Below are 15,458 nucleotides of genomic sequence, written 5' to 3' on the forward strand. Positions count from 1 at the left end.
CTGAAATGACTTCCTGAGGAGCATCGTGCAATTATTCTGAGATCTGAGACCGGTAAGCACTTGCTCCCTCGTGTCACAGAAGTCCAAGTGTGCATCCCTGCAAAGACGCGCCTTGGCATGACAGGGTGAGGCCCAGTCACTATGACGAGACACTGGCCTTTGCTTCTGGCGTGTGGCGCTTCACGCTACGACGTCAGTGCAGTGCTTTCCCAGATTGACGATCAAGGCAGAGAAGTAGCGATAGGCCAGTATCGCAACAGAACGAAAACGAAAAAAAAGTGATATTTTTGACCGGAACAAAAACTTAATTGAAACGTCATTAATTGTTTCGTTCCGGAGCAAAAACAATATTTTTTATCGTTTTTCATTTCACGGGAAAACTTGGCAATCCGGAACAACTGAAATCATGCAAAGTGACCAATATCCTGCATAACTAAGGGCACAGAATCAGTGCGTATCTGTAGGGCAGGCATCCCTAGGTAAAGGTGTGTTCAAATATTGTGGAAAATGAAAACAAAGTTGTCATCCATAGAAGTTTAAATTTATTCAAGCGGCCTTTTGTATGCCTTTCAGACAGGCCGCCCAGAAGTTTGCTTGATCAGGACAATGATCGCGCATATAAGAGAGTACCCTCAATGACGGGCTGCTGCTTAGACCATGCTCGCACTATTCACACACGCGCACACACACACACACACACACACACACGCGCGCGCGCGCGCTCACACACACACGCGCGCGCGCGCGCTCACACACACACGCGCGCGCGCGCGCTCACACACACACGCGCGCGCGCGCGCTCACACACACACGCGCGCGCGCGCGCTCACACACACACGCGCGCGCGCGCGCTCACACACACACGCACACACACACGCACACGCAACATAGAGCCTGTTCAGAATATTTCTAATTCACTCTTCAGAGAATGAAATACAATAACTTCGAAAAGCACTGGTTTGCGTTATTTCGTTACAAACTCACGGTAAAGCTACTTGGGCTTCCTTTAGAAGCGTAATTTATTTTAGTCCGGTTCCGGGTTCTTGAAAAAAATCTTATGTTTTTATAGTTAATGTAACATTGATGTATTGCAGAAAAATAAAAACTATTACGAATTGTTAGGGAACTTTTTTTTGCTCTGGAACAGAAACGGAACGTAACTTTTCACGGTAGAACAAAACTAAAACCAAACTGGAAAACCCTGCGATAGCATTCACTTCCCGCACGCTAACCCCTGTGGAACTAAATTATTCTCGGGCTTATCAGGAAGGACCGGCCGTGGTCTATGGAGCCACGCATTTGCATCGCGGGCAGACATGTGACTGTTCTGACTGATCACAGGCCACTCCCGAGTATCCTAGTGCCCCAGAAGGAGATTCCACAGCCGTTTCCGCCTCGTATGATCCGATGGTGCGTTAAGATGTCAGCATCACACTACGACGTCGTGTACTGTCCAACACCGACGCACTCAGCCGCCTACCCCTCAGCGAAACCATTGAGGATACACCTCAAGTTTGCTGCGTGCTCATGTTCGAAGCGCTAACAAGGCCCCCCACTAACGATAGTTATAGCGCGAGAACAAACCGATGACACAGAGAGAAGAAAAGACACGAAGGACGCGAACAGGTGCCTTGCATTAGCAAGCCCTCCGTGTCTCTGTCTGAGAAGGAACCAAGGTTTCTCGAAGGTTTCGGTGCGCGCAAGTAGTTATATTATCTTTACTTTTCTGTTTGGTTTCCTTATAAACTTTTCTTTGCCTTTTTTGTGCTTTTGTTTTTGTTTTTCTCTTCCTCATGTTCTGCTCTTTGTGCCATTGGTTTTTTGTCACATGGTTACTGTCTCCTCTATATAATTTCGCGCTCCGCGCAATAAACTCAGTTGGAAGTTAGCGCTCGTGTCCTTTGTCTCTGTGTCGTCGTTTTGTTCTCGCGCTTTAACTATAATCCTGCCATACCAACTAGCCCAAGCTGCCACACCCCCACTAACGGTTGGCGAAGTCACAATGGCCACGCAAGATGACCCAACATTGTTCAAGTTGTACAACGCCCTGATGGAGGGCAGAGTTCAAGACTTGAAGAATGAGAACTTCGACGCTTTTAACAAAAGAGCAAGGGAGTTCAACTGTCATCGTGAATCACGAGTTGTCATTCATGGCCCACTTCGACAACGAGCAATGGCTCTCATTCATGCCGGACACCAAGGCGTGATCACAATGAAGTGCGCCCGCAGCTACATGAGATGGCTGGGAATCGGCAAGGGCTCCCAGATTGCTGCAGAGTGCACAGCCCGCCACTTAAATCAACGCGCTCCGACGCGAGCTTCAGCACCGGACTGGGGCAGACCAAGCACACTTTGGCACACATTCTTGGTAATTCCGGATGCCTACAGTAAATGGGTTGAAATTCACCAAGTGAACAAAACAAGATTGACAGATGCCATCAATTTCCTGCGCTTGCTCGAAACTTTCGAATTACTCCACAAGGTGGTTTCAAACAACGGAATCGCATGCGTGTCAGCCAAAATACAGAAACCCTATGAGTGACAACTGCATCACATAGGTGAAATCTGGTCCGAACCACCCAGCCACCAACGGACAGGCCAAACGCTACGTGGTAGAGCTAAAACGTGCTCTTGCAAGTACGGGGTCATTACAGCGGCCCATTGCACGCTTTTTTTTTCAAGCAACTTCCAACAAGCCAGACAGGCCAGGTACCACAGAATATGTTTTCTTGCGAGCTACGAACGCACATCTCAGCCATTTTTCCAGAACCGCCTCAAAAGGTCACACCACATAAGGAAGACGCCTCACGTTGCCGGTAACTCCACAAAGGACAACCAGTGGTCGCCCGCCAGTTTCATAGAATGCCCGAATGAAGGGCGCCCATCGTAAAAGAAAAAAATCACCAGGAGCTTTTGGCTTGTTGAAGATAAAGCCCCTCCATCGCGTCTTCTACCGAAAAACGCTGGCAGGGTCTTTAGACCATGCATTTCAGCTTCCAGCCAGCTGCAGGCATGTGCCCTGCCCTCCACCTGACCTCCCTTCCGCGATACTTGACGCCGCGCCCTAGGACTGACTGACTGTTGGGGCAATCAGTGGGCCCGCGCACTGGTTGCCTCTCTTTTGTGCTCCTCATTCCTTTTATGGCCCGCAGCGGACTCGAAAGCCAGTGCTCAGATCATTTGGACCACGCTGCGCACAAATGCCTTTCTTGAAAGTAATAAACTTAGTTCCCTCTTACGTACGCTTGTTATTCCGGCTACCATGGACATAACAAAGTGCAAATAAGGTTATTTGTTCGTAAAAAATTTAACCTCCTCGCCTTTCAGCATTATATCTGTCTCTTTTACCTTACTTCCATTACCATTTTTTTAAATTTATATCGTTTAAAATTGGAAAGTTACGTAATAAAAAGAGGAAGTGGATTTAATTATTTATAGATTTGTTATTTGTTTTAGAGAAAAACTGCCAGTCAAGTGCCCAATTTGGGGCACGGTTGTGTGGTGCAGTGGACGCAACAATGTGTAGGAGGTACAGCAGTATAGATAGTTTTGAACGAAAGCGCAATGATTCAAACTCCCCCCCCCCCCCCAAAAAAAAGAAACGACATGAAATACGGTCCACAATCCCAAGCGCAAAACAGAAACTATAAAAACAGTGCCCACTAGGTTATGTTGCTTGGGTAAAAAGTAAAAAGAACTCATATACCAACTGTAGCAAAAATAAAGTCAGCAATGTTAAAAAAAAGCGGAGACTTTGCAGAATTGATTGATTGATTGATTTGATTTGTGGGGTTTAACGTCTCAAAACCACCATATGATTATGAGAGACGCCGTAGTGGAGGGCCCCGGAATTTTCGACCACCTGGGGTTTTTTGACGTGCACCCAAATCTGAGTACACGGGCCTACAACATTTCCGCCTCCATCGGAAATACAGCCGCTTCAGCCGCTATTTGATCCCGCGACCAGCGGGTCAGCAGCCGAGTACCTTAGCCACTAGACCACCGTGGCGGGGCGACTTTGCAGAATTGAAGCATTGAAGAATCGTGCAGGAGTGAGGCATTGAAGCTCAAGCAATCAGTCTGATAAAGACGGGTATTAAAATGAACCGCACCGTAATATATATGAAGGTGTAGTTATGAGCCATGTGAAAGCGCTAACGCACGAAGAAACTAGTTGAGATCGACACTTTCAAGAATCTCTGGTGGCAAATGGTTCCACTCTCTGCTTGTGTGGGAAAAAATGCATCTGTATATAGGGACTCAGTCACTCTTTGAAAGTTGGAGGCACGCGTTTCGTGGCGCAAGATTCGATGTATTCAGTTTTTTTTTATTGCCAGCTTATTATTATATATGAGATAGAGCAGCTTCGTCATTTCGTGATAACGTCTCCATTCCAGGGTTTCCAGTTTAGCGCTTTCCAGAAGAACTGACGGATATGTCTTACTTCTGGGCATTGAAAATGAATTTTACAGCTTTTTGTTGTATTGATTCAATTTTATCTGTGTTAGCTTGCGTGTACGGGTCCCAGACAGCCGATGATTATTCTAGTACTAGTATTACGTACGTTTCACATGAGGTCATTTAGGTTCGCTGCATGCCTTAGCGAGTGCCCGTCTTAGGTAGCCTAGTATTTTCAAAGCCTATTTCTCAGTATAAGACACGTGTTCGTTCCATCTTAAATTAGGTGTGATGGCAAGACCAAGGTGCGTATACTGCTAGACAAAGGACAAGAATCGATTGCCTATGTTGTATTGGAATTTTAATGGATCTTTTTTGCGGGTTATGGTTATTGCCCAAGTTTTTTTCGCGTTAAAGTTCACCTGTCATTTTGTGCACCAATCTTGAATTGTAGATAAAGAGTTATTTAAAAGAACCTGGTCGCCCGAAGCGTTAACTACTTTAAAGCACGCAGGCATCTGCGAAAAGCTTTAGATTTGCTTGAATATCACGGGTGGAATTATTGATATAAACCGGAAATAAAAGAGACCCGAGGACGCATTCCAGAGGTATGCCGGATTTAAGCGGCGCAAACGGAGAGTTGATACCACCGTCCTTAATATCGCGTCTGGTGAATATTACTCGCAATTTCAAAGCCTGACCAGGTATGCGTTAGTTATTGAGCACTAATTCACCAATTAGTAGATAACTGCAACTACAGTGTAAGCTGTAAAACTCGAGATAGTGCTGTAAATTCAGGGGTCTGTGTGATACATACTCTGAATGTTCGGAAACGCGCACTTAGTCTTTTTTAAAAATACCCTATTGATGTGCTATACTATCAATCTTTACGTCAACGAACCCTAAATATTGTTTCACGGGGTCATGAATGGGCCTTCCATAATAATCTTCTCTTTTTACGCGTACCCTATTTTATTTTAACGTGGCACCGTAGAGTACACCATCTCAACGCTAGATGGAGCTACGAGGGCTTGACGGCTTCAACAAAAATTTCAACAAAGAAGTACTTTATGCACCAAAATAGACAAGGACGAATCAAGTGGTGCAATGGCTCCATTTTCACAACAAGAGTGGGAAAGGGCTGAAAAAAGGGTTCCTAGTAGTACATCAACAGGCCCAGGTGGCATTCCAATTAGGCTGCTAAAGACATTAGGTCCGAAGTCTAAGCAGGCTTTGAGAGAGGCAGTGAGCACAATAATAATCGATGGTGAAGTTCCCGATGGATGAAAACTTAGCAGGATGAGCATGATCTATAAAGGAAAGGGGGACAAAGCTGACATAAACAACTACCGTCCTATAACAGTGACATCAGTGGTCTACAGGCTGGCGATGCAGATTATAAAGGAAAGACTGCAGGCGTGGATACAGGATGAGGGGGTGCTGGGGAACTGCAGAATGGGTTTCGGAAACACAGGAGCTTGGAAGACAATCTGTTCTCACTGACGCAGTGCATCGAAATAGCAGAAAAGGAACACAGGCCCCTGTGGCTAGCATTTTTGGATATCAAGGGAGCGTACGATAGCGTGGTTCAAGAGGAATTGTGGGGAATACTGGACACACTACGTGTGGAACATGTAGTCACTAATTTTTTAAAGGGTATCTATAAAGGTAACAAGGTAGTTATGAAGTGGGAATAACAGGTATCCAAGCCTGCAGAGATAAAACGGGGGCTTAGGCAGGGGTGCTCCCTGTCACCCTTATTATTCATGATGTACCTACAAGGATTAGAGGCAAAATTAGAGGGAAGTGGACTGAGCTTCGACCTCTCTTTAGTCAAACAAGGAAAACTTACTGATCAGGCACTACCAGCATTAATGTACGCAGATGATATTGCTACCTGTAGGCTGCCACAAACCATAGTGCGAATGCGCGTGTGCGCCCGACGAGGAAGATGAGGCTCGCTGGCTGCTCGAGCTCGGAGCCAGACTGGCCAGTGCTGCAACCGCTCTTGCAAATATATTTTTCGAATATATTCGCAATACTTTGTCTCGTTACTCACGTAACATATTTGGTGGAGGTGGAACGATCCCCGTCCTCACCACGCAGCTCCGCAGTGGCCGCATCCTCCAGCTTTCCGCCATGGCTTCCAGTGACAACGCGTCCGCTTCATCATCTGCGGCTTCTCCGACAACCTTTGTCGCCGTCCAAACACCACGTGATCCCGGGACATTTTCTGCGCAACCTGGCCTCGACGTCGACAAATGGCTTCGCCTTTATGAACGGGTCAGTCAAACTCACCGTTGGGACCCTACCATGATGCTCGCTAATGTTCTCTTCTACTTGGACGGAACCCCGCGTGTCTGGTACGAGACAAATGAGTCCGAACTCACCAGCTGGGACACGTTCAAGGAGAAGCTACGTGACATCTTTGGGGACCCGACCGGTCGCCACGCAGCTGCACGACAGGAGCTGGCTACCCGTGTCCAGTCGCCAACTGAATCGTATGTGTCATACATCCAAGAAGTTCTCGCTCTTTGCCGAAAAGTGGACGAGGCGATGTCTGAGGCTGATAAGGTTGGACACGTTTTGAAGGGGATCGCGGACGACGCCTTCAATTTGCTGGTGTACACTAACGTCTCGACCATCGACCGTGTAATTCAAGAATGCCGCCGTTTCGAAACAGCAAAAAGCCGTCGGGTGCGCCCTCCTTTTTCTCGGTTGCCAAACACGGCGGCTACGTCCACCTGCTCCGATTCTACCGTCACACCGCCCTTTGAGCAGAGTGTAACGCGTATCGTTCGACGGGAACTTGAAGCAGCAAGTCCAGCGCCGCTTCAGCCCACTTCTTTCGAACATACGATACCGACAACCCCCGCGATCTCCGTTATTCAGGCGGTCGTACGACAAGAATTCGCCAACCGCGGGTTCCCTGATGCTTGCCCCATCTCTTGCCCCTCCTCCAGACCAATTCCCACTAATGCACCTCGACGTGACCCATTTGTTGCTCCACGATCTCGCAACCCGGCGGAATGGCGAACTCCTGACGACAAACCGATCTGCTTCCGGTGCCACCGCGTTGGACATGTCTCCCGCTACTGCCGTGCCTCCTGGACGCCGCCACATAGGAGCCAGTTTTTCGCACCTTATAGCCCATATGAAGATCTTCGCCGGTATTCGTCCAGCCGTACCGCCCCTGCTTTCGACACGTCTAACAGCCGCCTTCCTGCTCGTTCTCCGTCCCCTCAACGCCGTCGTTCCCCGTCGCCCCAGCCACGCCGCCATCACTCGCCGCCTAACTTTTCATCGTACCCGACGGAAAACTAGACAGTGCAGCCCCTGGAGGTAGTGCTGCATCATCCCTGTCTGAACCAAACCCTCCATTGACGCTTCATACGAACAAAAATCTTGTCGATGTACACGTGGACGGTATTTCTCTGTCGGCACTAGTCGATACTGGCGCTCATGTGTCCATAATCAGCGTTCATCTTTGTCGCCGCTTAAGAAAAGTACTCACGCCCCCTGCTACCGAAGCTGTACGTGTGGCCGATGGCGGCACTGTTCCTGTCATTGGCATGTGTACGGCTCGCATACGCATCGCCGACCGTTACATCCCTGTTCTATTCACGGTGCTCCAGAACTGTCCTCATGACCTCATCTTAGGGATGGACTTCCTGTCGACCCATTCTGCTCTCATCGACTGTTCCGCTGGTACTCTTTGCTTAGACCTTCCTCTTCAACCGGATATTCACCCTGAACCTCAACACGGCCTTTCTGCCACAGACTTCCTCCGCTTACCGCCTAAAGCCCTCACATTCACCGAATTTGCCACGACCTCACCCGTATTGGATGGGAATTACATCGTCACGCCGATTCCTGATGTCCTACTGGCACGTGACGTCACCGTCCCTCACTGCATCGTAACTGTAGCCTCCAACCGGACCCGTCTACCCGTCATAAATTTCGGCTTCACAAAGCAAGTCCTCCCTGAAGGCATCCTAATTGCCACGTTGCGGTCCTTAGCCGATGATCACGTCACCACTTTCGCAGCCGACGCATGCCCCAATTTTCCTTGTCGCCCACTCGATGCCACATGCCTCGACATGTCAATACGTCCCATGATCGACCCTGACCTTCCCCCAGCGCAATCAGCCGCTCTCGCACGCCTTCTAGCTTCCTACCGTGACATCTTCGACCTTGACGACCGCCCACTCGGCCAAACTTCTCTTGTAAAGCACCGCATCAACACCGGTGATGCTGCTCCCATTCACCGTCGACCGTATCGCGTGTCCGCGTCGGAGCGCCAGATTATTCAAGCTGAAGTGAATAAGATGTTAACTAAAGGCATTATTGAGCCCTCATCAAGCCCATGGGCGTCACCTGTCGTCCTGGTTAAAAAGAAGGACAACACATGGCGTTTTTGCATCGATTACCGGCATCTAAATCGAATCACCAAAAAGGACGTGTATCCTTTACCACGTATTGATGACGCCCTCGATTGTCTCCACGGCGCACGCTACTTTTCATCCATCGACCTTCGTTCTGGTTATTGGCAGATTGCCGTAGACGAGAAAGACCAAGAAAAGACCGCCTTCATCACTCCAGATGGCCTATACCAATTCAAGGTTATGCCCTTCGGTCTATGCAATGCCCCCGCCACGTTCGAACGTATGATGGACTCTCTGCTACACGGGTTCAAATGGTCAACATGCCTGTGTTACCTAGACGACGTCCTCGTATTTGCACCTACGTTTGAGACCCACCTTGAGCGTCTGTCGGCCATTCTCGACGTCTTCCGCAAAGCTGGCCTCCAGTTGAACTCCTCGAAGTGTCACTTCGGCCGCCGACAGATTACCGTGCTGGGCCACCTTGTCGATGCTTCTGGTGTGAGACCGGACCCTGAGAAAATTCGTGCCGTCACGAGTTTCCCAGTACCCCAATCCGCCAAAGATGTCCGGAGCTTTGTGGGACTTTGCTCCTACTTTAGGCGGTTCGTGAAAGATTTTGCGGCAATCGCCCAACCACTTACCGATCTTTTGAAGAAAGGCGTTCCATTTTCCTGGGGGTCCACTCAAGCTGCCGCCTTCTCTCACCTCATAACACTTTTGACGACGCCCCCTATCCTCGCCCACTTTGACCCATCTGCCCGAACTGAGGTCCGAACTGATGCCAGTGGTCACGGTATCGGAGCCGTTCTCGCCCAATGCCAACAGGGACACGACCGCGTTATCGCGTATGCTAGCCGCCTCCTTACACCTGCAGAGCGTAACTATTCGATCACGGAGCGAGAATGCCTTGCTCTTGTCTGGGCGGTCTCAAAATTCCGTCCATATTTATATGGCACTCACTTTTCCGTCGTCACCGACCACCACGCGCTCTGCTGGCTTTCATCCTTAAGAGATCCTACAGGTCGACTTGGTCGCTGGGCTCTGCGACTGCAAGAATACACCTTTTCTGTGCTATACAAGTCTGGACGCCTGCACCAGGACGCCGATTGCCTTTCTCGCTATCCAGTTGACCCATCGGCCACCATACCTGACAACGACGCCTGCGTGTGCTCCGTTTCTCAACTGAACCACATAGCCGACGAGCAACGCCGTGATGCAGCCCTACGAGCTATCATTGAGCGCCTCGACTCCTCCCCATCGAACCGATCCTATCGCTCGTTCGTACTCCAGAATGGCACATTATACCGGCATAACTTCCATCCAGACGGCCCATCTCTGCTGCTTGCCATACCCAAACACCTCCGCTTGGCTGTACTCCACGAACTTCATGACGTTCCTACTGCCGGTCACCTGGGTGTGTCCCGCACATACGACCGGATTCGCCGTCGCTTCTATTGGCCAGGTCTGGCACGGTCCGTCAGAAGATACGTCGCGGCGTGTGAGGAATGTCAGCGCCGCAAAACACCATCGACGCTTCCGGCTGGGCGCCTTCAACCACTCGATATTTCTACGGAACCTTTCTTTCGCGTCGGCTTGGACTTACTCGGCCCTTTTCCTCTGTCTTCTGCTGGCAACAGGTGGATAGCTGTGGCCACAGACTACGCCACACGCTACGCAATCACACGCGCCCTTCCAACAAGTTGCGCCACTGACGTCGCCGATTTTCTTCTACACGACGTGATCTTGCAACATGGTGCTCCACGCCAGCTGCTCACGGACCGAGGCCGCACATTTCTATCGAAAGTCATAGCGGACATCCTACGCTCTTGTGCAACACGCCACAAGCTCACTACGTCGTACCATCCGCAAACAAATGGCCTCACAGAACGCCTGAACCGAACCCTAACTGACATGCTTGCAAAGTACGTTTCCTCAGATCACTCTGACTGGGACATCGCTTTACCATACGTGACATTTGCCTACAATTCTTCGCGCCACGACACGGCTGGTTACTCCCCTTTTTTCTTGCTGTTCGGCCGCGAACCCACATTACCCCTCGATACGACGATTCCGTTACCAGCAGCTCCAACTTCACAATATGCTCTGGACGCCATCAGCCGGGCCGCCCACGCACGCGAAACCGCTCGTGCTCGCCTTCTGACCTCCCAAGCAAACCAACGGCGTCGGTACGACCAACGACACCGCGATGTGCACTTTTCGCCCGGTTCGTTGGTTCTGCTGTGGTCTCCGACCAGGCACGTTGGCCTGTCTGACAAGCTGCTCTCTCGGTACACAGGGCCCTACAGAGTGCTTCGTGAGGTGACTCCCGTCACTTATGAAATCACTCCTGCTGCCTCGCCGTCTTCATCCACCCCTAGGGCCACCGACATCGTACACGTCGCACGCCTGAAGCAGTACCACTCGCCCAATGATCTTGACATCTAGATGCGCCGAGACGGCGCCTTTGCCGACGGGGGTTATGCTACCTGTAGGCTGCCACAAACCATAGTGCGAATGCGCGTGTGCGCCCGACGAGGAAGATGAGGCTCGCTGGCTGCTCGAGCTCGGAGCCAGACTGGCCAGTGCTGCAACCGCTCTTGCAAATATATTTTTCGAATATATTCGCAATACTTTGTCTCGTTACTCACGTAACAATATAGTGCTAATGGCCAACAACAAGGAAGATTTGCAGAGATTGATGGACATCTGCGGTAATGAGGGAGATAGGTTAGATTTTGGATTCAGTAAGGAAAAATCAGCAGTCATGATTTTCAATGACAACGAAGGTAGTGAGCTTAGAATACAGGAGGTCACGCTAGAGATAACAGATAAATACAAATATCTGGGCGTATGGATAAGCAATGGGATCGAGTATCTGAAGGAACACGAAATACGTGACGACTAAAGGTAACAGCAATGCAGCAGTCATGAAAAATAGGGCACTGTGGAATTACAATAGGTATGATGTTGTGAGAGGAATATGGAAAGGGGTCATGGTTCCTGGGCTGACGTTCGGCAATGCCGTCTTGTGCATGAGATCAGAAGTTCAAGCAAGATTAGAAATTAAGCAACGTGTAATCGGTAGGCTTGCTTTAGGAGCTCACGGGAATACACCAAATCAGGGAGTACAAGGTGATATGGGATGGACATCATTTGAGGGCAGGGAAGCTAGTAGCAAGATAAAATTTGAGAAGCGATTGAGAGAAATGGGGGAAGAGCGTTGGGCTAGGAAGGTTTTCAGCTACTTGTATATGAAAAATGTCGATACAAAATGGTGGAAGTGAACCAGGAGGTTGACTGGTAAATAGTTGGAAAACAGCAGGTGGCCAAACTAAAAAGAACTATCGGTTAAGAAGAAAGTGAAGGAAACGGAGACTGACATGTGGAGAATGGGCATGAATAAGAAGTCCGCACTAGAGATCTATCGAACTTTTAAGCAGGAAATCGCCAAGGAAAGGATCTATGATAATACTCGGGTAGTTCTCTACTGTTTGATGCCAGGACGGGAGTACTGCGAACCAAGACATATCGGGCCAAATACGAAGGGGTAGACACAGTACGCAGTGCGTGTGGAGAGGAAGAAGAAACTGCCGAACACTTGATAATGTTCTGTAAAGGGCTTCACCCTATAGTTCAGGATGATGGCGCAGAGTTTTTCGAAGCACTGGGGTTTAGGGACCGGGAGGGCAAAATAAACTAAGCGGGTAGACTTAACTAGAAGAAGGTTATCTGATTGGTGGCTAAAGTCAAGGCACGAGTGAAAATTAAACTCTTCACTGCAAAGTAAGAAATCCTCAAACTCACTTTTTAAGGGAAAAAAATAAATATAGTTTTTGGTTCATTAAGTATTACGGCTTGGTGGCGCTAGCCACCGCCCGATCTAAAGGGTACAGCCATATCCATCCACCCATCCGGCTGTCGCACGCTAAACAAAACTGGCCATTTTTACCACGCGATTCAAACACGCTCTATACCATCATAAACTAGACATATGCCAATACCTAAATCCCTGAAAGCAATTGGATATCTTCAAGCACGTCTCCAGGGCAGCGATTCAAATGCTGTTAAACAGCCGGCATTTCCGAGAGCGCCCTTAGGCGCTGTGCATTATCTTGAATAGGCTAGGGAACTCGCACATTGCAACTACAATACTATAACTCTAGCAGAAGAAAGGTTCATACAGTTGCTACTCGAACAGGTGAAAGCAATGAGAAAATCAGAAAGGGAGAGGAGTCATTATCGTTTTGCTCTCCGGTCCCATATAGAGTGACACGGGGCCCCGCCCCCACCGTGCGGGAAAGCGCGCCTCCTGCTCGTGAGCCGGAATCCTGGGGACGTGTAATACAAAGCGTTTGTGCGTGTTGGCGCCCCCATTCCTGCTAGCTATACAAGATCGCCGTTGTGCCAAATGCAACTCGACCGATACGACTTGTATGCGGTAAAAACGATGACAAAACAAGAAAAGTGGAGCGCGTAATATTCCTCAAACACAGATAACTACGGCAACGCCACGCATGCGACCAAAACACGCGTTGTGATAATGCAAAAGCCTCGATTTCGTAATAAACGTGGCGGCTTTAACCAACGGATTCAAAAACTTGTCAGCGTGGTCTGCTGTTGATGATAGTTATCGACCTAGAAAACTGAAGCTCCGCGGATTGCTTGCCAGCCTCAAGAGTCGTCGCTTCGCCAAACGAGAGTGCGCATCAGCGCCGCTCATGCGGCTAGTGCTTCGGTTGCACTTAGGCGCCAAGTCGCCATTTCGCTCTCCGCTTGCGGGGGACAGGGGTCCCGCCACGTGCGGAGCAGGTGGCGGGACTTTTTAACGTCCCAAAACCACTATATGATTATGAGAGACGCCGTAGTTGAGGGCTCCGGAAATTTTGACCACCTGGGTTTCTTTAACGTGCACCCAAATCTGAGCACACGGGCCTACAACATTTGCACCTCCATCGGAAATGCAGCCGCCGCAGCCGGGATTCGATCCTGCGACCTGCGGGTCAGCAACCGAGTACCTTAGCCACTAGACCATCGCGGCGGGGCTTGCCTCGCCTCAAAAGACGAGACCTTCACGGTCCCCAGCCCGGAGGTTGGTGGGTCTTTCTTGGATGGCGGAGCGGCACTGACTGCAACCGCCGAGGGGCGGACGACGTCACCACTGGCTCACTACGCGTGTGCCAGACAGCCGCCGGGGGCCGTCGTGGCGCTGCCCCCTGACGCGCCACTTCAGCAAAGCTGGTTTCTGGTAGGTAGGACACCTGCCTTCGTGCCTCCCTAAATGAAATGTTTTGTTTTACTTTAATTATGACAATTTCGTTTTCTTTTTTCCTGCATGGGCATGACCGTGAGTATGCGGCATGCTCCACATTACAGTTCGCACAGTGAAGAGAGTTTTCACAGGCATCAGATGTGTGTTCTTCAGCACTGCATTTCGCGCAAGTTAGCCGGCCTCGGCAGTTCTGTGAACTGTGGCCGAACCGCTGGCATTTGAAACATCGGGGAGGGTTTGGTATATATGGCCTCACTCGAAGCCTGATGTACCCAGCCTCAACGGAGTCGGGCAGTACACTTGAATTGAAAGTAAGTATCAGGTGCTTAGTCTGGATTTCTTTGCCATCACGCCTCATCCTAATTCGTTTCACGTTGATGACATTCTGTTCGCTGAAACCCTCAAGGAGTTCAGCCTCCGTCAGCCCTAACAGGTCAGCCCTAACATCTGAAACAACGCCACGGGTGGTGTTCATGGTTCGGTGTGGGGTTACTATTAATTTGGTATCTCTGAATTTCACTAGATCAGACAGTTTTTTATAATGTTTCTGGTCGCAGAGTTCCAACAGGAGGTCACTACTTGCCATTCTCGATGCTTTATATTGTGGGCCGAAGATTTTTGTCAAAGACTTTTAAACTAGAAAAGGTGAAAGTGTTCGCACTGGTTTGCCGGGTGTGTCAGCGTGATTAACATGGAATCGGGGAAAATACTCTCTGCTGACCAAAACACTGGAAGAGTTCATCGTTGCGCCCTCTTTTCTGAGGGCGATCAGGGAGTCTGGGAAAGGAACTAGCCATGTAAATGTTTAATTTTTGGCAGCGGTGCCAGCCACCCACCATGGTGTCCTACAAGGGGACGCTGCAGGGTCTGTAAGTACAGGCCCTGCAGACGGCAGCTGTATGCCAGCACTATAACTGAATATGGTGTATCCAAGGTAGGATAGCCACACAGGGTTAGTCCTTGCCACCAGGAAACACGGAAGTCAATGCAAGTGAGTAGAGGACAGGAAAGATTTAAAGTAAGAGAAAAGACGAAGATGTGAGGTGTAGACAGCAAAAGCGACTGCCGGTTCCCCCCGGGTGGGTTAATCCAGGTGTGCCGTCTACGTGAAGCCAGGGCCAAAGGGGTGTGTTGCCGCCGCTGGGGTGCCTTGCAGGTCCAATCACCCAGCATTGGCTCAACCCCCCGGATCCCCTTTTCCCAGCACACTAAACGAAAATTTCCTGAAATAACCTCAAAAACTGGGTAAACCATTTGTGCTTTAGCGCACTACGTTTCCTGGTTTTTTTTTTACTACTTACTATCGAGGTAAAAATTTACTCTCGTGCTAACTGAGTTTTTGAACGTAGGGAGAGTAGTAATTATTTACCCCAGTGAGGTTTTGAGCGAGTATAGAGACAGTGAAT

At 49.5% G+C, this 15,458-nt stretch overlaps 1 protein-coding gene across 6 annotated transcripts in view; it reads right to left on the bottom strand.

Annotated features, from left to right (window-relative positions):
- The window catches only part of LOC119161804 (uncharacterized), a 268,657-nt gene that overhangs the window by 235,035 nt on the left and 18,164 nt on the right, over positions 1–15,458 (bottom strand). The gene's annotated exons all lie outside the window — the stretch shown is intronic.

This window comes from Rhipicephalus microplus, chromosome X (genome assembly GCF_043290135.1).
Source record: "Rhipicephalus microplus isolate Deutch F79 chromosome X, USDA_Rmic, whole genome shotgun sequence".
Lineage (NCBI taxonomy): Eukaryota > Metazoa > Arthropoda > Arachnida > Ixodida > Ixodidae > Rhipicephalus > Rhipicephalus microplus.